Here is a 15137-nt window from a genome sequence, read left to right as displayed (position 1 = left end):
TCAGTTTCTTCTTCTATGAATAATTTAGTGCCAAGTTAACTGAAACATTTGAGAAAGAGATTTTTGGTGCCTAGCTTCATTAAACCCTCTATCCCCAAATGGATTCTCTATCAGTGTCAGCATCCAACACTTCATCTTGTCCCAGTCACAGCAAAGGCCTTGTGGAAATAAAATGCAGGGGAAGGGAGAGGCAAACCAGATTATTGTTGCCATCAGGCATGTCTGTGTGTGTGCACATGTGCTCTATAGAGTGAGGGGGAAACAGAATCTGTGTGAAAGGAAGGAGTGAAGCCTCAAACTGTCTCATCCTTCCAAAACGAGCACTGGTTGGGGTTTGGGGCCACACTGTTGTGACAAAGGGGGTTGTGCCACACTCCATCCCCCTCCTCTGGAGCAGGAGTTTCACTCAGAGCATTTTGTTCTCGTCCACTGAGCTTTTCCCAGCACGGGGAGTGGGACCCCCTTCTCTTGGCAGAGGTCCCTGTCAGATCTGTCTCTGCAGCTCGTTCCGTGGGCAGGGCCTCCATCTGCTGCTTGGCAGGGAGGGGAACTTTCCTCTCAAATGTTTTCTCTCTCCCTCTCTCTCCCCCTGTTTAAGGTATACCCTTTGGAAATCGACTTCCGAGATTTATTTTTGCACAGGGGATATACTTTGTTTTACATGCTCTGGCTTTCTTTTCTTTCCACAGGACACCACCCCCGTGCCCTGCTTGTCCTGGCAGAGGGAGAGGATGCTGTTTGCCTGAACGTTCCCTTCAGTGTGCAGCAGGTCTAAAGATGTGACAAGTACACGTGCTAATCCCTTTCCCTTGCAGTTAATAGAATAACACAGCTGGGAAGGTTTACACTGGGATCTGACACTCACTCCAAGCTCAAGTTAAGGAGATGGGATTGGACATTGCATTTCAGATCAGATCATTCCTGCACAAACACCTTCCTACTCAGCATCAATTTTCTCCTGGTACCCTAAACCTCATTTGTTTTGCTAAGAATGTCCCCCTTCCCCTTCTTCTCTCCTTTTTAGACCAACATGTAGAGTTGGATACACCTTCAAAAGCTGTTGTAGAATGAAATATTCCTGAAGAATCAGTGATGTTCAAGTGAAACAGTGTCAACATTTTCCACTGTAACACCACCATTTGTTTTGAAATGGTGACTTTTTAAACATTTGGCATTTCTGAGTGTTGAAATATCACGTAAGAAAATAATTCCCACTAAAATTAGATACCTTCTTAGAAATATTGAATTGATTTCAGTAAAAATTCCATATTACCAGTTTTGTCATGTCTAATCTGACTGTTCATGTTTTTGATTCTGTTTCCTGTTTCTTTGTAGCCACTTTGATATGTCCTCTGACATTCTGTGTGACATAGCCCACTTGGGAATTTGCAGCCCTGAAGATTTGCCACTTACAAGGTTCCTGCAGGAAACACACAGAAGAATAAAACTTTGGATTATGCCTGTGATGGGAAAAGCTGCAGCGATGACTGACTGGAAAGGCTGATCCTTCTCACACCAAATACCACTGCCTTGCCACCAGGTATGCACCATTTCACAATGTCTGTCATAAGAACCTTCTGCCAGCTCCCCATGAACCCTCAGGATCAAGATTCTGATTACTAGGAAGTCCTTAAAATTAAGGTTTTGAGAGTATCTCTGTAGTGAGAGGAATATCTGGGATCTGTTCTTAGCTACACGTGGGCCTCAGAGTGTAAATGTATTTTCTACAAATTTAAAAAAAAAAACAACTCACTTCAGTAAACAATGCTTTATGTTAATTAATGAAAATAAGATCAAAAATGCAATTAAAAATCATATTTTTCACTGAAAAAGACACATTTTTACCGAACTTACTAGCAATGAAAATACTCAATTTGTACTGGAAACTGAGCCTATAAGGTTTTCATAACCACAAATACATTGTTCATGGGAAGCACCCAGTGACCTGCTTTCTGATTAGAGAACTAACATTTGTGCCTGAGAATCACTGCCTGCCTGTTTCAGCTCATTTCTTTCAAAATGGGCAGTTTCAGAACTGCTTTTTCACTCTGCTTTCGATACTTCTCCATAAATTTCAGAGCAGAGAGGGTGTGTACCTCTGTCGGCCTCTGGGACCTTCCCATAACTGTGACAACTCACTAATGCCTCATTCAGAAATCAGGATCTCAAATTCAAAATTCAGGGTGTTCCTCCCCAGCCTGGCAACAGCTCTGAGGTTCATTCATGCTGCACAGACCATGCAGAGGAGGGAAAAGAACTCAGTTCAGAGAAGCTCAAAGCCTCAAATTCAAGTGAAAGGTCCATCTAGGTTAATGAAGAAGGGCTTCCCCATCAGGAGCATGAGGAAGACCTGCCTAAACTAGAGGCTTGTAGAAGCCCTGATCTGATTTTGGAGATGCCTTTCTTACTCCACTGTAGAAAAACCTGAAACAGCAACATTTTGACCCAAACTTGTGGGTCAGGGGAGCCCAGGCTGCGAGTCCTACAAGGACCAACATCCCCCCAAGTTCTGGTGGATGTTCAGTCTCCTTATTTGGGGCAAGGCCTAAATGCTTTTGTCATCCTGACCTTTACTCTTTGTTGCAATTGCACTTCTGACTTCTTGACCAAGAGCTCTCAGAGGGCAGAGCAATTAGTGCCCATCACAAGGAAAGCTTTTGCAACAGGCGTGATTGCCCACAAGAAACACAGTGGAGACCACCAACAGTTTTATTTGTTTTTCTTCCAATTTCTTCTGATTGAGAAGCTCATGAGACACATCTCATTTCCCTGGAGGTCCCCAGGGAAGCAGTGGTCAGACAGTCCCTTTCCAGCCTGCTTTGGGCAATGCTGGTGGTACAGCACTGCTTTGGGTCACTGTGCTGGTGGATCTCTCAGCACAGGCAGTCGCACAGATTATTAAAGTCTGCCTAATTGAAGTCTGATTCGATGCAACTGGTAGCTTATTTCAGCCACCAGACTTTTTGTTTGATGGTAAATGCTTTAATTCACCATTGCTCAGAGGTGATTTGAACAAGTTACCCAAAGAAAAAATGGTTTAGTGTTCTGAGCTGCAGGCTGTGAAGAATGAAACAAGGATCTGTCCTATTGGAGGTGGTGCTAGAGAGGCTCCATTATGGGGGGGAACTGTCCTGGCCTGTTTGAAAATAGCCCCCTGCTCACTGCAGTGTCAGGTGGAGGTTTTCAGATCCAGATCTGTCTGCAGACTTAAGTTTAAGAAGTTCAGATGCCTTTGCACTTCTCTGCACTAGGGTATCATAGAATCATAAAATACCCTGAGCTGGAAGGGACCCACAAGGATCATCCAATCCAGCTCCTGGCCCTGCACAGGACACCCCAAGAATCCCACCCTGTGCCCGAGGGTGTTGTGGGTTGTGGCCACAGGTGCTGCCCAGGGCAGTGGGGAACATCCACGTGGCATCAGCCTTTGCTACTCTGAGCAGGAATTCGTATCCCTTGGGATCACACCCCTCCCTGTTTCCTCCAGTTTGAGGGAGGTGGCCATTTGCTCAATAATTTGCTGGTGGCCATTTAACCTCAGGAGGCCTTTTTGCCTTCCCGTCTCCTGCCCCACACAGCCTGAGGTGCTCTTGCCAGCAGGCTGAGCTGAGGCTCCCCTCACTTCCTCCCTCTAATTCCCCTCTTGGATGGGAAAGGCTGGGAATAGATTAACTCACCTCTTCCTCTGGGGCTGCACTATCAGTCCTTGCTGTGCACGGGAACAGAACAAGTCCCACTGAGTTCTGGGGCTGATTCAGAGGCAGAGGCTTCACTTTAACTGCACCTTGATAGGAATATCTCAGAGTTCTGCCACGTAAATAAAATATGCCAACACATCTACCTTCTAAAACTGTCTCTGCTATAATTAAGACTTGCCTCTACTGATATTAGTTGTAGTATTTCCACCAAGTTTAATTTTGTCTGGGTTATCTTAGAAATGAGTTTGGATGGTGTCATTTGTGGTTCTTTGTCATCTTCTTGAATTCAACCTATTTTCATAAAAGAAAGATCTTTGCTTCCTCAGGCCATAGGTACAGCTCAGACCTGATTCCTGTCACCTCATAAGCCACAAACAGTTACAAGATCATGTCCACTACTAGTTGTAAAATCGTTTTTTATAAAAATGTCCCAATTATCCACAAAGTGTGTTTTGATGGTGGGGCTAAGGCACAGCGTGAATGCCATTTCATTTAAAGCACACAATTAAACACATGTGTGTGTAGATTATAGAACTGTTTGGGAAAAACAGCTTGAAGATAAACATCCAATGAGCCATTTGTCTGTTAAGATAGCCTATGTTTATTCTCATTCCAGAGATTGTGTGTCTGATCAAACCAGATTTATAACAAAACATTCAAAATATAGTTTATTTTTGGACTAGGAGAATAAAGTTTTCCTCTGCCACAATGCCTGCAGAAGGAGCTGGCAGTGCCAGGGAACACGATGTTCTGGGCCTCCTGCTTATCACAGTTGTCCCACAGGCCTCTTTCATTTCTTGTTTGTTTGTCTCTGTCTCTCTCTCATCCTACATTTAGATTTTAAGCTTCTTGGACAGAGTGTGATTTGGCATTCATTGTTCCAACAGTCAGAGATTTATTCCAGAGGAGCTCTGGATTTGGGACCAAATGATGATGATAATAGGGATTGAATGTAAGACACAAAAGAAAGCTCCACAGCTGAGCCTGAATTTGAAAATGCAACATTATGGAAGGTTTCTAAGAAAGCACACATTTTGCAGAGCTATGTTTAGTTCCTCTTTCAGTCTGTGATGAATTCCAGGGAAGAGGTGACCACACACATCTAGCAGAGTTTCCTCCTGGTGACACCTCTGCGAGGACATGGCAGAGAACATTGGGCAACACACATTTCATGTGACTTCCCTTTGAGTCATTTGTCCTGTTGTCACCAGAGCATCTCCCATCCCATCACTTGCTTTCTGAGAATTTAGTTGGGTTTTAGGTTTCTTTTTCCTTGGCACATTTCTTCCTCCTTTCACCTGGTGCCAGTCCTGCCTCGTTCCTTGGCACCTCCGTGGTACCTGTTTGGATTTCAGTGCCATTTGCAGAGCCCAGTTGTGCCCCTGGAACACAGTCCTGGGCAGAGAGGAGAGGGAGGTGGGTTAGAGTGGCATCATTCCTGGAAGACCAGCAGGAGATGGAAGGTGTCCATGAATTCAGGGTTGTTTTTCAGGCAGACTAAATTCTACCTGTGTTCTCGTGCCTAATGTTATCCACAGGATATTCTGGACCTTCAGGGTTGCCAAACCAATAGGAAACCAAAGCTGAAGTAGGAGAATTAGATGGAATACAGCTGTTGGAGGCCACATGAGTCCTCACAGTCATGGAACTTACTGGCACAGCTCTGTGAATAATGGGCTCTTTTCGTGCTCTGACAATTCTGAAAACATACAGCAAAATATTTGTGAAGAACTTTGAATGTATTCAAAACAATCTGTCTTTAGAAAGTGTGTGAACTGAAAAGCTGTCAGCCTGCCTTCCTTAGCCAAATGAGAAATTTACTTTAATTTTTGTTCATTTAGTTGGTATTGTTAATTTAACTTCTTTTAAGCTTTAAATAAAAAAAACCCACAAAGTTTAAAATTATGTTTGAAAAATGCAGATATTTCCTTTTGAAAACTTGAAAACTAAGCATCTAAATGTTCTTGCACTGGTTTTATAGTTTGAGAAGGGTATTTTAAACCACTAGGTTTTGCAGCAACTAGTACAGAGCTGAGGAACATTTTGTTTGATCAGAAAGGAGATATTGGTGAAATCTTTGCTGTAACACTTTGACCAGCTCTAGGCATCGACCTTGTCTCTTCTCCCTTCCTGAATAAATTAAGACACTACCAGAGGCAATGCATGGCTTCACTCAAGGCAGGAACTGTAGTATTCTTTGGTCCTAAGCTGTGCAAGTAGAAGAAAGATTTCATCATCTCTGTTTCTTGGGATTTTTGGTTTTCTGAGGGATTATGATGTAAAACTCTCCACACTGCTGCCAGAAAGGCAAACAGTCTGAGGAGAAAGGGACTCTGTGTGCTCTGAGTGACAGGACAGTGTGGGGCTCATATTCCTGCACAGGATTGTTTTGTCTCAGGCAGAATTGCCAAAGAGCTGTGGGTTTGTACTGCTCAGGTGCTCTCTGCACATGTTTACATACAATGGAAAAAGGTGTCTGCCCACCCAGTCCCCAAGAAATAAATGAAAGTCACTTGCAGAACAGATATTCCTCTGTTGATCCTCCTTGCAGATGGAGAAGTGCAGTTAAAGGGGTGGAAGAAGGGTTAATGGGGGGACCTTCACTTGGAAGTAGGCCACTGTAAAAGATATAAATGACCACAAAGAGTGGAAGGTGGACTATTACAATTTCTTTAGCACAAGGAGGCTGCTGGTGTTTCTCCAGGAACTCAGGGTCAGGTCCAGGTCCACACTCTCTGTCAGGCTCCTCTTCACTAAGTCCCAAACTCATCTGCAGAAGTGACTCAGTGGAATAATTTGCCACTTGCCTTGGATGACCCACAGATTTCCTGGGATGTCCAAAAATGGAATATTATTCCTTTAATCAGAGGGAAAAAGGCACTGGCCCAACAGCAAGACACGTTTGGTGCGTGTGATTCTCATGTGCAATTCATGTGTGATGTGTTGAAACCATGAAATGTGGGAAATGTGGACCTGTGTGTCTGGAAAGCAGAAAGCTGATGTCTGATAGCCCTCAGCTGTGACTTGCACAGTAGAGAACTTTGGCTGTGGTGTGTCTGTGGTGCATCTCAACTCCCAGTGAACTACTGGTATTTTTTGTTTGTTTGTTTTGGTATTTTGTCCCTTCACACAAAACTTTAGGTTATTTTCCACTTCCAGACTGAGAGAAACTTCTGTTGGAAAGTACAGTTCCAACTAGTTTAAAGAGGGAGCTTCTTTAACATCTCTCCCACTCCTTTTTCCTGCTTAAGATGTTTTATCTTACCTTGGTGCCCTAAAGCTCCTGGGATCTGTTTGCTCAGACCCACCAGAGGATGTAAGCTCTCATCATGTTGTGATAGTGTTTGGCAAGTGGTGACTTGTGTGGTGCAGTTTCAAGTAAATAAAAAAAAATCTGGGCAAGATTGAAGGTTTGGGAGAGCAGAGCTGTGTCTCTGCAGTGGTTATGGTGACAAATGTAAAACATTTGTACAAAGGGAATAGATTAGTCACCAGCTGTTATTATAAGCCTTTCACATTATTTAATGACCAGAGTAGGCTTTAGGCAGCCAAGCAGGAGACTGTATGGCCCCTAAGTGCCTCTTACAGCCCCGTAAAACCAGGGCATGATCTTACCCTCTCTTATCTCTAATGCTACTTGCAAAATAAAACATACTGGTATTTGGCTTGCTAGCCATAGATGCAAACCACTGCAGAGCTTAAGGGTGTTTCATTAGAACTCCATTAAAAATGAACAATCAATTTAAAAAAATAATCAGAATCCACAGAGCAAAGCCTCCCAATATAAAACATACCCAGTCTCCTTTGCTTGTCCCGAGAGTGTAGGTGTGTTTTGCTTATAATTTGTGATTCTTGCAAGCATTAGGAGTGCAGAATACTTTTATTTATTTATCTATGTATTTAAACAGAGTTTTAAAGCCCTACACAGATCTGGGCATGGGCTTGTTAAACAGAGCAAAGGCTCAGCGTGGTGGTGTTTCGTTGTGCTTTTAGGTGCAGTTTTATCCCTCCCTGCAGCTGCTGCTCCTCCTTTACCAGCCAGGCTCTTCACAACATGTGCTTGGGACGGTTTCGAAGTTGCCAGGCTAGATACAGATGATTGTGTCTGGCAGAGTGTCTGGTGTTGGTGGTAAAGCAAAGCAAATGTGCAGAGCTATTGGATGCTGCTGGAAATGTGAGCCCTGGCTGTGCCTCCCTCCAGCCACCATCCAAGGGATGGGGGCTCTCAAGTGACAGGCTCTTGATAGTGGTTTGAAACTATTTTCCCTCAGAAGTGGCAAGCCTGGTTTATATCTAAAACAAACTCTAAGAGAATTTAAGACAGATGAACTCTTTTTTTTCCTTGACTCAAGATTATTAAGGCGATTATTAAGGTGATTAAATCTGAAAGCCCCTCTGATCTGTGCTAGCACCACTTGCTAGTGAGGTATCTACATGTAGCTGCCAAAGAAAGATCAATACAAGGGTGACTAAAAGGAAAACAGATAATTGCTGAGATATATTGGAAGATCCAGAAAGAGTTTTCAGGGTCTACACTCACCAGGAAGAAGATGAAATGCAAGGGAGGTCCTCTAAATGGTGTCACTCAGAGATCTCAGGGAAGCAAGTGGCAGTAAAATGAAATCAGGGACCCAAGCTGGAAGCAATGGTTTGATACAGCATCATGTTCAGCACAGGGAACCCCAGCATTGCTCCTTCAACAGCCTCAAACTAATTAAACAGTTTCTTGCCTCAATAACCTCCATTTTCCCCCACTGCTCTCTCTCAGTCACACAACCTGTCCTGGTCAGAGAGAAGGGACCATATTCTGCAAACATTTACAATTACCTTTGCTCTCCCAAACTGTTTTTGGAAAGCAGGTGGACACCAAAGTTCATAAACATTTGTAGTGTTGGGTTCTTAACAAAGAGTGTCTGACACCGTTTTCTTTTCAGCTGCCTTATCAAGGTGAGTTGAGAATCCAAGATCTCAAAATGCTTGGCAAGCAGATAACTGCAGCATATTCTACTGAAACATATTGCAAAACTTTGTATGATCTTTAGTCTCTAAGGTGTTGCCTGTTTAGGTATAGACAAATCCGCATTTTGAAACGAAAAGTTGGTCGTACTAAAAAAACCCCTGGGGATTACAGTGCCTAAGACTGTCAGTGCTGAGTGTGACTCCACTTGGCCTTTTTAATTCCCATTTCCCTGGTTGAGGAAGGCTGTGCTGGGGGCAGAGCAGGCTGTGCTGGGGGCAGAGCAGGCTGTGCTGGGGGCAGAGCAGGCTGTGCTGGGGGAGCGGCTCTGATGAAGTGAAGGGCTCGTGTGCTGCTGGCTCTGAGGTGAAAACAACCACTCTGAAATCTCAGGGCTTCCTTAGAAATGTAAAAAAATGGGGTGGGAGCATAAGTTAATTGTGCTTTTACACACTGTTATACTTGTCAGCGTGCCAGACTCTACATTTCTTCCAAGGGTGAAATGAAAACTCCAAATTCATGTGGTTATGAAACAATTTCAGAATGAGCACTCAGCAAAGAATTATAAAGTGGGAAAGACACAGTCCTGTGTCACAGCTGGTTGAGAAGGGGCTGCATTGATCAAGGTTTCTTGCAGCTTGGAGGAGCCTTTTGGAGTGTATTGAAACCATTCTGTGTGTTGAATGTATGCAAGGTCCTGATTTGTTATGACATTTCTTTGATTAGGGGATGAGGCAACTGGCAGAAGGCATCACCATCATTCCAAGAAATCTCGTTTCTCTGCAACTGGAGATTTAGGAAATGAATCTGTTTCGCCCTGATTTACACTGGAATCCATTCATAGGTTGCAAACTGGGCATGGCAAGAAATCAGGGGCACTGCAGGGGACTTCTGGAGAAATGATGATTGCAGTGGGAGACACTGAGGAACAGGGACCAAGCACCAGTTTCTCTCCTGCAGTAATGGAGCCTGAGATACCTGAAGGCCTTTCTAAGCTAAGCTTGGTGCAGCCCCTCTTGGGTTTAGTGCTGAGACCAAGGGAGTGCAGCACCATTTTAAAATTGCATTAATAACCCTTGTGATTTCCTTCTGGGCCACAGGTACTTCACAGAGACTGTATCTGCAAGCTCAGTCCTGACTGGCATCTCCAGAAAGGTAGAGTCAGTCTCAAATAAGTATCTCATTGGACAAATAGCATTTTGCTTGTTTTTGTTTGTAGAGATGAGTCAAGGAGGGAAAAAATGCAGAAAGAGGGGGGCAAAATACCCTGAGGCTTAATCCAAACTGGAGAAAATCCATATTAAACAACTGAGTGTGCCTGAACTTATCACATGCAAATCTACTCTTTTAGACACATAGACTCAAATCCTTAAAGCTGTGTCTTGGCCTAACTCTCACTTGGATTCTGAGCTCCCATTGCTGACACCATGTGCTAATTCAGGCACCCAGGTTTCCATGCACTGTTCTTACCATGAAGAACAGTTGGTCTTGAGGGAAAACATTTACATAGATGACAGCTATTTTCGGGAAAATGAAAAGTACTGGGTGGAAAAGGAGGTTTTGACATTGTGTGAAATATGGGGTTTACACACAGTAGTTTGTGCTATGTGTGTATAAACGGGTGATTTGCCATATATTGATTCACACACCATTTGTAAGTGTCTAATTTATTTATTTATAGAGATGTATGGAAACCATGGTTTGAAAAGCAGTTTGCATAACATCTGGTATGTCAACAATGTAACCTTTCAATTTACTTGTTGGTAAAAATGTCAATGTAATGAACCTGGCCTCAGCATTGGTTTACACAGATTTGCTGGCAGACAAAGCAGTAATGATTTACATGTCAGTGTGAGTGACATGTGCCCTCCAGTTTTGAGTAGTTTACACAGCTCAGAGGAATAAAAAGGGTAGAGCACATGGCTGGTTCCTCACGTACTTATGCTGGCAGGACAAATCTCGTGTATTTGTGTGGTGTGAAACATTCCATCTCATTCTGACTTTTCAAAAGCTGCCTTTGATTTTGCACTGAAACTATTTTTTTTTTTGGATATATGATAAAAAAGATAAAAGAAAAAAGTAGACCTGAAGTTGATTTCAGATCCAGGAGCACGTAACCCATGAGCCTTTCCTCCACTTGTTTCAATTACTTTCCCAATTTATGTATTTTCTACAGACAAAGATGTTGTACTGGGATGTGACAGAGGAATCTAGTGGATTCTTAATTACTCTTAATAATATGCCAACAGGAATGACAGCAATAATATATTGTTTACACCTTTTATATTACTGCCTGTACAAGATGGGTACCATAAATCACATCACATTTTTGTCACTCTGTGACTCACTGCTTGACAATTTGAACGTAGAAGAATAATAAATGCAGTTGATCCTGAATAGAAAAGAACCTTGCTTAAGTGGAATCAAAGTCCATGGATGGCACCAGATGTTCCTCTTTATTTTAGGGAGTTTGGGCTTTCACAGAGCTGCATTGCCCAGCTCCTCTCCCCAAATTACCTCTGTGAAAATGCAGGAGACCTGGTCTGAGGAAATTGCAGGTTATCTCCTCCTTCCTCTCCCGCTCTGACTCCCCACCCCAAAGATCTGCTTTGAGGTTTGGTTTGCAATCAAGTTACCAAAAAAAAAGGTGGAGGAGGGCAGGAGACAAGGAGACAGTTACTTGACCACTTTGCTTGTGATTTTCTTTTTCCTTTTGTGTGTTTTGTGTGTTTTGTTTTACAGCACCAGCTGCTGTCTGCTTCCCATTGTTCTGCCCACACCATCCTGTTTGGATCTGATTTGGGTGGTGTATGTCTGTGTGTGTGAGGGAGAGGGTCTCAGGGAAAGCTTTGTGCATCTGTTATTATCTGATAGCTTAAGAAAATTAGAACCATATATGGGCTCACACTCACAGCTAAGAAAAGGAAACTTCACCAGCTTTTCCACAGCTCTCTTGTTTTGGGGGCAGATTTCTAGTATCTAGATGAATACACAGCCTGAACCAATGCCAACTGCTTGTAAGGGCTTCTAGGTTTTTTTCAGTCATTCTTTTCTACTCACTACTTATACTTGCTATTTGTCCATCATTAATATTTCCTTTATACATTTAAAAAATATTGTAAGTTGATATTTTACTTTTATTCCAGTTGGCCAAACACCATCATAGGACCTGCAGCACATCCAGTGTCTGGGGTGATGTGCAAACCCCAGCCCCTGCAGCCCCTGAGGGGAGCAATGCTGGAGCAGAGCTCCCTCAATCCCAATTTCCACTGCAAGAAATACAGGCTAGAAAGGATCTACTGTGGCAGGGATGTGCACTGGGGTGCCCAGCATGAGAGACCTGCAGTGGGGCACCTTTCTCTGCAATCCAGGCAGATCCAGGTACTCCCAGATATCACAGGATTTGAGGATCTGATTTTTAAAAAAAAGTCTTTATTGAAAATTTATTAACTGTTTGTGTGACATTTCTGATTGTAGTCCTGTTTAGGCAGAGGGTTTTTTAAATACATGACGTGCTTTAATCAGATGCTTTTTTTAGACTGGAACCTTTTAGCAAAAAGCACAAATTCAGTGTCTTATCTGTCAGATCAGATGCACCTGGAAGTCCATATGAGGGAGGCTCTCCAGAGGTTATTGGGGAACGAAAGGAATGCTGGACAATGTTGGGTAGGGCAAGGCAGGACAGGATAAGACTGGCAAGAAATTTATGTATTTGTAGAGAGGAACACATAAAAAATCACTAATTACACAGAGGTTATGCAGCTGAGGACTTTATTGACAGATGTTGTTGGGGATTATTTTAATGTACCTAAACAATGATAACAAACCCTGTAAATATTTGAATGGTGCTGACATTTATTTATTTATTTATTTGTTTATTTATTTATTTATTTATTTACATGGGGCTCCTGCAGAGTTTTCCCTCCAGCTGTGTCTACTCAGGGCCCCATCCAGCTTGGGCTCTGTGTAACTTTACATACAACACACCATTATTTGGAGTCCCAGGCACACTTCCCACCACACTAAAATCAGGCTGAGTTCTCACAGGTTATGTTGCTGGCCTGGAAGGTACAATCCTTGAAAGACAATCCTTGAAAGCTCTTTCCCCTTTCCCCCTTTTGTTGGACATTTGCTCTTTTTTGTTGTCTGGATTGAAAAATGAGGACGTGACTGAGTCGAAGCCCAAATCCCACCAAGTTTCTTTGCTGCGTAGCCAAAAGCTGCTCAACCCTCCTTCCCTCTCCTGTGTTTTGCCTGTAATGGTAAATTTCTCTGCTCCTTGTTTACACAGATGGAGGGAACACGTTCAGCTGCAAAACCCAAAGCACAGCCCAGCAGGTCCCGAGCTGCGACAGGAGCGGCTCTGCCCCGGCACCTCTGGAGCCTCAGCCCGGGACTGAGCCCCAACTTCAGCTTCTCCACTTCAAACTCCTGGAAAGATGGGAAGCCCTTGAGCCCTTGAAGGCTGTGAGCCACTTGACCACTGCTCTTCACTGGATAACCCACTCCTGCTTGTTTATCTTTCCTACTTTTTCATGCTCTGGACTATCAATAAGGTAAGAAAGTGTTTCTCAGGCTGCACCAACACTGTCGTGTGTGCTGAGCTCCTGATGCACAGGCAGAAATCATCCATGTGTGCACACCAGCTGCATTTTGGGGATGCTGAGCCCAGGATTCAGAGCCCATCCATGGAGAACAGAGCTTCTTGAGTTTATATTTCCAGGAATGCCTGAGGGCTGGAAGCAAAGCCACTGATTAATGTGCATTTGGAAGGAAAGGCCTGGTAGCCACCTCCAAACACACTGGGAGGCTCCTTTCACTTGTGCAGTGAAGGAAAGAGGAGTGACTAGAGGAGAGTTTGACTTGACTGGAAATGAGGTGGGGAAAAGAATAACAACAAAAAAAATAAGGTGTAGGGCAACAGTTAGTTCAGAGAAGAGGCTTATAGAGGGTTGAGTTTCATTTTAGGGTTCTGATTTATCTGAGCTGAGCATGGCATCAGCTGAAATTCAGACCGAAAGTAGGACACAAACTTAATTGCAAAACCAGCTGAAACCACAGGATGCAGTCACAGAAAATTCTCACTCGTTTGAGGCTGGCATAGGGTTTCACTGAGCTTCAGCAGGAGGTTTTGGGGGCCCCAAAATAGATTCAGGGAGTTAAAATTCAGTTGCTTTCCCAAATTCAACCCTGGCCTAGCAGAATTACTGAAGGGGGTGATTAGAGAGCATCCACACAAGTGGGAGTGACGGCTGGCTGGCACACTGCTCGTCCACCTAACAGTCAGATTTGTAGGGGATATGTTGTAACTGTGGGTGTAAACAGATATGGTCATCCTAAAATACCTCTGTCCAACACCATGGCAATGAGTGACACGGAAAACCAAAGGTCAACAGCTGTTTCTCTTGCAGAAAAAAGTGACCCAAGAGCCTCAGACCTGCGGAGACTGGGCAGCCACAGCTCTCACACTGCTCTTGTAATTGTCAGCTGCTGATGGCTGATTCCTGGAAATAACCAGGGAGAGAGAGGTCTGTGCCTAACATGAACAGACTTGTGGTTGCATTGAAAAGCCAAAACAACAGCTTAGAGCCAGTCATTGCAGCAGCAGTGCTGCCTCTCTGACACCGTGTCTGTGCTGCTCCCCCAGAGAATATTTGCTGCTGCAGACATTTATCCCACTCTGGATTTCACTCCTCCTGCCACTATTCTGCTTTCCTCTATGCAGGCAGACTTTGTCTGGCTCTCAGCAGCCTGAAGTGTATTTTTTCCTGTGTTGGATGCAGCCAGGAATCCTGTGGGATGGGTCAGGGCTCAGGAAGGTGTTGCACAGAGGGACTCCCTTGCACTGGTGCTCACTCTGAGTTACTGGGGAGTTCCTCCACCCTGCTCTGCCTCCCTCATTGCCATGAGGGCACAGACATGCAGGGGAGGAGCTGCTGAGGTTTTGTTTCTTCACAGTGTTTCAGAAACCAGAAATATCTGAGACTGGGAGACATTGCCTTCAGCTCTAAACTATGCTCTCCTTGGGTATCCTGAAGGCATGGGATCTTCAGGAGGCCTGATCCTGTGCACAGGGGGGGAAGCTGAGGATGTGATGCAAAGCCTGTTTATAGCAGGACAGCAGTGGCTGCTGAGCTGAGTGGATCTTGGGCAGCAGAGAGGTCAGTCCTGTTACTGGGATAGGAGAGCATTGAAACAGCATTTTCTGGTGCCTTTGGCATTTGGAATTAATGGGTGTGAAGGTTCTTTTCACTTCTGCTTTTCCTGTGCATGGCTAGTGTGATGCACGTGTGGGGTGGAGTTTTGCAATCGCCAGATTTCCCCATCCGTTTGGGTTTGTTTCTCTGATTTTTACAAGGGATGAACAGGCTATCACTTCAGGGCACAGCAGACAGCAGTGTATCAGGGGAGGGAAATCCAAGAAAAATAGTATCTGAATACTGTTTGTCTCACAAGCACGTGGAGGCATTTCTTATTTCTGA

The 15137-nt window shown here is 44.0% G+C and overlaps 1 long non-coding RNA gene across 2 annotated transcripts in view; it reads left to right on the top strand.

The window, feature by feature from the left end:
• The window catches only part of LOC116795556, a 38818-nt gene that overhangs the window by 18027 nt on the left and 5654 nt on the right, over positions 1–15137 (top strand). The window contains exons 3-5 of one of the 2 annotated variants that reach the window (XR_004360078.1): positions 690–769; positions 1336–1540; positions 12947–13211. This is a non-coding gene — a long non-coding RNA (uncharacterized LOC116795556). Of the gene's footprint in view, positions 1–689; positions 787–1335; positions 1541–12946; positions 13212–15137 lie in introns of both variants that reach the window. The other variant, XR_004360077.1, reaches the window with a different exon arrangement.

The sequence above is a fragment of the Chiroxiphia lanceolata genome, chromosome 17, assembly GCF_009829145.1.
Source record: "Chiroxiphia lanceolata isolate bChiLan1 chromosome 17, bChiLan1.pri, whole genome shotgun sequence".
In the NCBI taxonomy this organism is placed as follows: Eukaryota; Metazoa; Chordata; class Aves; order Passeriformes; family Pipridae; genus Chiroxiphia; species Chiroxiphia lanceolata.
Note: the sequence above shows the minus strand (reverse complement) of the source record. Positions and strands in the feature narration are given on the sequence as shown.